Raw genomic sequence first — 8,832 nt, 5'->3', positions numbered from 1 at the left:
AGCGTCAGGAAAACTAGGGTTAGCGTCAGGACAACTAGGGTTAGCGTCAGGACAACTAGGGTTGGCGTCAGGACAACTAGGGTTGGCGTCAGGAGAACTAGGGTAGGCGTCAGGACAACTAGGGTTAGCGTCAGGACAACTAGGGTTCGCGTCAGGACAACTAGGGTTAGCGTCAGGACAACTAGGGTTAGCGTAAGGACAACTAGGGTTAGAGTCAGGACAACTAGGGTTAGCGTCAGGACAACTAGGGTTAGCGTCAGGACAACTAGGGTTAGCGTCAGGACAACTAGGGTTAGCGTCAGGACAACTAGGGTTATCGTCAGTACAAGTAGGGTTAGCGTCAGGACAACTAGGGTTAGCGTCAGGACAAGTAGGGTTAGCGTCAGGACAACTAGGGTTAGCGTCAGGACAAGTAGGGTTAGCGTCAGGACAACTAGGGTTAGCGTCAGGACAACTAGGGTTAGCGTCAGGACATGTAGGGTTAGCGTCAGGACAACTAGGGTTAGCGTCAGGACAACTAGGGTTAGCGTCAGGACAAGTAGGGTTAGCATCAGGACAACTAGGGTTAGCATCAGGACAACTAGGGTTAGCGTCAGGACAACTAGGGTTAGCGTTAGGACAACTAGGGTTAGCGTCAGGACAACTAGGGTTAGCGTCAGGACAACTAGGGTTAGCGTGAGGACAACTAGGGTTAGCGTCAGGACAACTAGAGTTAGCGTCAGGACAACTAGGGTTAGCATGAGGACAACTAGGGTTAGCGTCAGGACAACTAGGGTTAGCGTCAGGACAAGTAGGGTTAGCGTCAGGACAAGTAGGGTTAGCGTCAGGACAACTAGGGTTAGCGTCTGGACAACTAGGATTAGCGTCAGGACAACTAGGGTTAGCGTCAGGACAACTAGGCTTAGCGTCAGGATAACTAGGGTTAGCGTCAGGACAACTAGGGTTAGCGTCAGGACTACTAGGGTTAGCGTCAGGACAACTAGGGTTAGCGTCAGGACAACTAGGGTTAGCGTCAGGACAACTAGGGTTAGCGTCAGGACTAGTAGGGTTAGCGTCAGGACAACTAGTGTTAGCGTCAGGACAACTAGGGTTAGCGTCAGGACAAGTAGGGTTAGCGTCAGGACAACTAGGGTTGGCGTCAGGACAACTAAAGTTAGCGTCAGGACAACTAGGGTTAGCGTCAGGACAACTAGGGTTAGCGTCAGGACAACTAGGGTTAGCGTCAGGACAACTAGGGTTATCGTCAGGACAAGTAGGGTTAGCGTCAGGACAACTAGGGTTAGCGTCAGGACAAGTAGGGTTAGCGTCAGGACAACTAGGGTTAGCGTCAGGACAAGTAGGGTTAGCTTCAGGACAACTAGGGTTAGCGTCAGGACATCTAGGGTTAGCATCAGGACAAGTAGGGTTAGCGTCAGGACAACTATTGTTAGCGTCAGGACAACTAGAGTTAGCGTCAGGACAAGTAGGGTTAGCGTCAGTACAACTAGGGTTAGCGTCAGGACAACTAGGGTTAGCGTCAGGACAACTAGGGTTAGCGTCAGGACAACTAGGGTTGGCTTCAGGACAACTAGGGTTAGCGTCAGGACAACTACGGTTAGCGTCAGGACAACTAGGGTTGGCGTCAGGACAACTAGGGTTGGCGTCAGGAGAACTAGGGTAGGCGTCAGGACAACTAGGGTTAGCGTCAGGACAACTAGGGTTCGCGTCAGGACAACTAGGGTTAGCGTCAGGACAACTAGGGTTAGCGAAAGGACAACAAGGGTTAGCGTCAGGACAACTAGGGTTAGCATCAGGACAACTAGGGTTAGCGTCAGGACAAGTAGGGTTAGCGTCAGGACAACTAGGGTTAGCGTCAGGACAAGTAGGGTTAGCGTCAGGACAACTAGGGTTAGCGTCAGGACAAGTAGGGTTAGCGTCAGGACAACTAGGGTTAGCGTCAGGACAACTAGGGTGAGCGTCAGGACAAGTAGGGTTAGCTTCAGGACAACTAGGGTTGGCGTCAGGACAACTAGGGTTAGCGTCAGGACAACTAGGGTTAGCGTCAGGACAACTAGGGTTAGCGTCAGGACAACTAGGGTTAGCGTCAGGACAACTAGGGTTATCGTCAGGACAAGTAGGGTTAGCGTCAGGACAACTAGGGTTAGCGTCAGGACAAGTAGGGTTAGCGTCAGGACAACTAGGGTTAGCGTCAGGACAACTAGGGTTAGCGTCAGGACAACTAGGGTTAGCGTCAGGACAACTAGGGTTAGCGTCAGGACAACTAGGGTTAGCGTCAGAAAAACTAGGGTTAGCGTCAGGACAACTAGGGTTAGCGTCAGGACAACTAGGGTTAGCGTCAGGACAACTAGAGTTAGCGTCAGGACAACTAGGGTTAGCATCAGGACAACTAGGGTTAGCGTCAGGACAATTAGGGTTAGCGTCAGGACAAGTAGGGTTAGCGTCAGGACAAGTAGGGTTAGCGTCAGGACAAGTAGGGTTAGCGTCAGGACAACTAGGATTAGCGTCAGGACAACTAGGGTTAGCGTCAGGACATGTAGGGTTAGCGTCAGGACAACTAGGGTTAGCCTCAGGACAACTAGGGTTAGCGTCAGGACAAGTAGGGTTAGCGTCAGGACAACTAGGGTTAGCATCAGGACAACTAGGGTTAGCGTCAGGACAACTAGGGTTAGCGTCAGAAAAACTAGGGTTAGCGTCAGGACAACTAGGGTTAGCGTCAGGACAACTAGGGTTAGCGTCAGGACAACTAGAGTTAGCGTCAGGACAACTAGGGTTAGCATCAGGACAACTAGGGTTAGCGTCAGGACAACTAGGGTTAGCGTCAGGACAAGTAGGGTTAGCGTCAGGACAAGTAGGGTTAGCGTCAGTACAACTAGGGTTAGCGTCAGGACAACTAGGATTAGCGTCAGGAAAACTAGGGTTAGCGTCAGGACAACTATGGTTAGCGTCAGGACAACTAGGGTTAGCGTCAGGACAAGTAGGGTTAGCCTCAGGACAACTAGGGTTAGCGTCAGGACAAGTAGGGTTAGCGTCAGGACAACTAGGGTTAGCGTCAGTACATCTAGGGTTAGCGTCAGGACAAGTAGGGTTAGCGTCAGGACAACTATTGTTAGCGTCAGGACAACTAGGGTTAGCGTCAGGACAAGTAGGGTTAGCGTCAGGACAACTAGGGTTAGCGTCAGGACAACTAGGGTTAGCATCAGGACAACTAGGGTTAGCGTCAGGACAACTAGGGTTAGCGTCAGGTCAACTAGGGTTAGCGTCAGGACAACTAGGGTTAGCGTCAGGACAACTAGGGTTAGCGTCAGGAAAACTAGGGTTAGCGTCAGGACAACTAGGGTTAGCGTCAGGACAACTAGGGTTGGCGTCAGGACAACTAGGGTTGGCGTCAGGAGAACTAGGGTAGGCGTCAGGACAACTAGGGTTAGCGTCAGGACAACTAGGGTTCGCGTCAGGACAACTAGGGTTAGCGTCAGGACAACTAGGGTTAGAGTCAGGACAACTAGGGTTAGCGTCAGGACAACTAGGGTTAGCGTCAGGACAACTAGGGTTAGCGTCAGGACAACTAGGGTTAGCGTCAGTACAAGTAGGGTTAGCGTCAGGACAACTAGGGTTAGCGTCAGGACAAGTAGGGTTAGCGTCAGGACAAGTAGGGTTAGCGTCAGGACAACTAGGGTTAGCGTCAGGACAAGTAGGGTTAGCGTCAGGACAACTAGGGTTAGCGTCAGGACAACTAGGGTTAGCGTCAGGACATGTAGGGTTAGCGTCAGGACAACTAGGGTTAGCGTCAGGACAACTAGGGTTAGCGTCAGGACAAGTAGGGTTAGCGTCAGGACAACTAGGGTTAGCATCAGGACAACTAGGGTTAGCGTCAGGACAACTAGGGTTAGCGTTAGGACAACTAGGGTTAGCGTCAGGACAACTAGGGTTAGCGTCAGGACAACTAGGGTTAGCGTCAGGACAACTAGGGTTAGCGTCAGGACAACTAGAGTTAGCGTCAGGACAACTAGGGTTAGCATGAGGACAACTAGGGTTAGCGTCAGGACAACTAGGGTTAGCGTCAGGACAAGTAGGGTTAGCGTCAGGACAAGTAGGGTTAGCGTCAGGACAACTAGGGTTAGCGTCTGGACAACTAGGATTAGCGTCAGGACAACTAGGGTTAGCGTCAGGACAACTAGGCTTAGCGTCAGGATAACTAGGGTTAGCGTCAGGACAACTAGGGTTAGCGTCAGGACTACTAGGGTTAGCGTCAGGACAACTAGGGTTAGCGTCAGGACAACTAGGGTTAGCGTCAGGACAACTAGGGTTAGCGTCAGGACTAGTAGGGTTAGCGTCAGGACAACTAGTGTTAGCGTCAGGACAACTAGGGTTAGCGTCAGGACAAGTAGGGTTAGCGTCAGGACAACTAGGGTTGGCGTCAGGACAACTAAAGTTAGCGTCAGGACAACTAGGGTTAGCGTCAGGACAACTAGGGTTAGCGTCAGGACAACTAGGGTTAGCGTCAGGACAACTAGGGTTATCGTCAGGACAAGTAGGGTTAGCGTCAGGACAACTAGGGTTAGCGTCAGGAGAAGTAGGGTTAGCGTCAGGACAACTAGGGTTAGCGTCAGGACAAGTAGGGTTAGCTTCAGGACAACTAGGGTTAGCGTCAGGACATCTAGGGTTAGCATCAGGACAAGTAGGGTTAGCGTCAGGACAACTAGGGTTAGCGTCAGGATAACTAGGGTTAGCGTCAGGACAACTAGGGTTAGCGTTAGGACAAGTAGGGTTAGCGTCAGGACAACTAGGGTTGGCGTCAGGACAACTAAAGTTAGCGTCAGGACAACTAGGGTTAGCGTCAGGACAACTAGGGTTAGCGTCAGGACAACTAGGGTTAGCGTCAGGACAACTAGGGTTATCGTCAGGACAAGTAGGGTTAGCGTCAGGACAACTAGGGTTAGCGTCCGGACAAGTAGGGTTAGCGTCAGGACAACTAGGGTTAGCGTCAGGACAAGTAGGGTTAGCGTCAGGACAACTAGGGTTAGCGTCAGTACATCTAGGGTTAGCGTCAGGACAAGTAGGGTTAGCGTCAGGACAACTATTGTTAGCGTCAGGACAACTAGGGTTAGCGTCAGGACAAGTAGGGTTAGCGTCAGGACAACTAGGGTTAGCGTCAGGACAACTAGGGTTAGCATCAGGACAACTAGGGTTAGCGTCAGGACAACTAGGGTTAGCGTCAGGTCAACTAGGGTTAGCGTCAGGACAACTAGGGTTAGCGTCAGGACAACTAGGGTTAGCGTCAGGAAAACTAGGGTTAGCGTCAGGACAACTAGGGTTAGCGTCAGGACAACTAGGGTTGGCGTCAGGACAACTAGGGTTGGCGTCAGGAGAACTAGGGTAGGCGTCAGGACAACTAGGGTTAGCGTCAGGACAACTAGGGTTCGCGTCAGGACAACTAGGGTTAGCGTCAGGACAACTAGGGTTAGCGTAAGGACAACTAGGGTTAGAGTCAGGACAACTAGGGTTAGCGTCAGGACAACTAGGGTTAGCGTCAGGACAACTAGGGTTAGCGTCAGGACAACTAGGGTTATCGTCAGTACAAGTAGGGTTAGCGTCAGGACAACTAGGGTTAGCGTCAGGACAAGTAGGGTTAGCGTCAGGACAACTAGGGTTAGCGTCAGGACAAGTAGGGTTAGCGTCAGGACAACTAGGGTTAGCGTCAGGACAACTAGGGTTAGCGTCAGGACATGTAGGGTTAGCGTCAGGACAACTAGGGTTAGCGTCAGGACAACTAGGGTTAGCGTCAGGACAAGTAGGGTTAGCGTCAGGACAACTAGGGTTAGCATCAGGACAACTAGGGTTAGCGTCAGGACAACTAGGGTTAGCGTTAGGACAACTAGGGTTAGCGTCAGGACAACTAGGGTTAGCGTCAGGACAACTAGGGTTAGCGTCAGGACAACTAGGGTTAGCGTCAGGACAACTAGAGTTAGCGTCAGGACAACTAGGGTTAGCATGAGGACAACTAGGGTTAGCGTCAGGACAACTAGGGTTAGCGTCAGGACAAGTAGGGTTAGCGTCAGGACAAGTAGGGTTAGCGTCAGGACAACTAGGGTTAGCGTCTGGACAACTAGGATTAGCGTCAGGACAACTAGGGTTAGCGTCAGGACAACTAGGCTTAGCGTCAGGATAACTAGGGTTAGCGTCAGGACAACTAGGGTTAGCGTCAGGACTACTAGGGTTAGCGTCAGGACAACTAGGGTTAGCGTCAGGACAACTAGGGTTAGCGTCAGGACAACTAGGGTTAGCGTCAGGACTGGTAGGGTTAGCGTCAGGACAACTAGTGTTAGCGTCAGGACAACTAGGGTTAGCGTCAGGACAAGTAGGGTTAGCGTCAGGACAACTAGGGTTGGCGTCAGGACAACTAAAGTTAGCGTCAGGACAACTAGGGTTAGCGTCAGGACAACTAGGGTTAGCGTCAGGACAACTAGGGTTAGCGTCAGGACAACTAGGGTTATCGTCAGGACAAGTAGGGTTAGCGTCAGGACAACTAGGGTTAGCGTCAGGACAAGTAGGGTTAGCGTCAGGACAACTAGGGTTAGCGTCAGGACAAGTAGGGTTAGCTTCAGGACAACTAGGGTTAGCTTCAGTACATCTAGGGTTAGCATCAGGACAAGTAGGGTTAGCGTCAGGACAACTATTGTTAGCGTCAGGACAACTAGGGTTAGCATCAGGACAAGTAGGGTTAGCGTCAGGACAACTAGGGTTAGCGTCAGGACAACTAGGGTTAGCGTCAGGACAACTAGGGTTAGCGTCAGGACAACTAGGGTTGGCTTCAGGACAACTAGGGTTAGCGTCAGGACAACTACGGTTAGCGTCAGGACAACTAGGGTTGGCGTCAGGACAACTAGGGTTGGCGTCAGGAGAACTAGGGTAGGCGTCAGGACAACTAGGGTTAGCGTCAGGACAACTAGGGTTCGCGTCAGGACAACTAGGGTTAGCGTCAGGACAACTAGGGTTAGCGAAAGGACAACAAGGGTTAGCGTCAGGACAACTAGGGTTAGCGTCAGGACAACTAGGGTTAGCGTCAGGACAAGTAGGGTTAGCGTCAGGACAAGTAGGGTTAGCGTCAGGACAACTAGGGTTAGCGTCAGGACAACTAGGGTTAGCGTCAGGACAACTAGGGTTAGCGTCAGGACAAGTAGGGTTAGCGTCAGGACAACTAGGGTTAGCGTCAGGACAACTAGGGTGAGCGTCAGGACAAGTAGGGTTAGCTTCAGGACAACTAGGGTTGGCGTCAGGACAACTAGGGTTAGCGTCAGGACAACTAGGGTTAGATTCAGGACAACTAGGGTTAGCGTCAGGACAACTAGGGTTATCGTTAGGACAAGTAGGGTTAGCGTCAGGACAACTAGGGTTAGCGTCAGGACAAGTAGGGTTAGCGTCAGGACAACTAGGGTTAGCGTCAGGACAACTAGGGTTAGCGTCAGGACAACTAGGGTTAGCGTCAGGACAACTAGGGTTAGCGTCAGAAAAACTAGGGTTAGCGTCAGGACAACTAGGGTTAGCGTCAGGACAACTAGGGTTAGCGTCAGGACAACTAGAGTTAGCGTCAGGACAACTAGGGTTAGCATCAGGACAACTAGGGTTAGCGTCAGGACAATTAGGGTTAGCGTCAGGACAAGTAGGGTTAGCGTCAGGACAACTAGGGTTAGCGTCAGGACAACTAGAGTTAGCGTCAGGACAACTAGGGTTAGCATCAGGACAACTAGGGTTAGCGTCAGGACAACTAGGGTTAGCGTCAGGACAAGTAGGGTTAGCGTCAGGACAAGTAGGGTTAGCATCAGTACAACTAGGGTTAGCGTCAGGACAACTAGGATTAGCGTCAGGAAAACTAGGGTTAGCGTCAGGACAACTATGGTTAGCGTCAGGACAACTAGGGTTAGCGTCAGGACAAGTAGGGTTAGCCTCAGGACAACTAGGGTTAGCGTCAGGACAAGTAGGGTTAGCGTCAGGACAAGTAGGGTTAGCGTCAGGACAACTAGGGTTAGCGTCAGGACTAGTAGGGTTAGCGTCAGGACAACAAGGCTTAGCGTCAGGACAACTAGGGTTAGCGTCAGGACAACTAGGGTTAGCGTCAGGACAACTAGGGTTAGCGTCAGGACAACTAGGTTTAGCGTCAGGACAACTAGGGTTAGCGTCAGGACAACTAGGGTTAGCGTCAGGACAACTAGGGTTAGCGCCAGGCAACTAGAGCTAGCGTCAGGACAACTAGGGTTAGCGTCAGGACAACTAGGGTTAGAGTCAGGACAACTAGGGTTAGCGTCAGGACAAGTAGGGTTAGCGTCAGGACAACTAGGGTTAGCGTCAGGACAACTAGGGTTAGCGTCAGGACGACTAGGGTTAGCGTCAGGACAAGTAGAGTTAGCGTCAGGACAACTAGGGTTAGCGTCAGGACAACTAGGGTTAGCGTCAGGACAAGTAGGGTTAGCTTCAGGACAACTAGGGTTGGCGTCAGGACAACTAGGGTTAGCGTCAGGACAACTAGGGTTAGCGTCAGGACAACTAGGGTTAGCGTCAGGACAACTAGGGTTAGCGTCAGGACAACTAGGGTTAGCGTCAGGACAACTAGGGTTATCGTCAGGACAAGTAGGGTTAGCGTCAGGACAACTAGGGTTAGCGTCAGGACAAGTAGGGTTAGCGTCAGGACAACTAGGGTGAGCGTCAGGACAAGTAGGGTTAGCGTCAGGACAACTAGGGTTAGCGTCAGGACAACTAGGGTTAGCGTCAGGACAACTAGGGTTAGCGTCAGGACAACTAGGGTTAGCGTCAGAAAAACTAGGGTTAGCGTCAGGACAA

This window comes from Phyllobates terribilis, unplaced genomic scaffold (assembly GCF_046119375.1).
Source record: "Phyllobates terribilis strain yellow unplaced genomic scaffold, ASM4611937v1 Scaffold_67__1_contigs__length_7525285, whole genome shotgun sequence".
In the NCBI taxonomy this organism is placed as follows: domain Eukaryota; kingdom Metazoa; phylum Chordata; class Amphibia; order Anura; family Dendrobatidae; genus Phyllobates; species Phyllobates terribilis.
The sequence above is the reverse complement of the archived record's forward strand: the minus strand, read 5'-3'. Positions refer to the sequence as shown.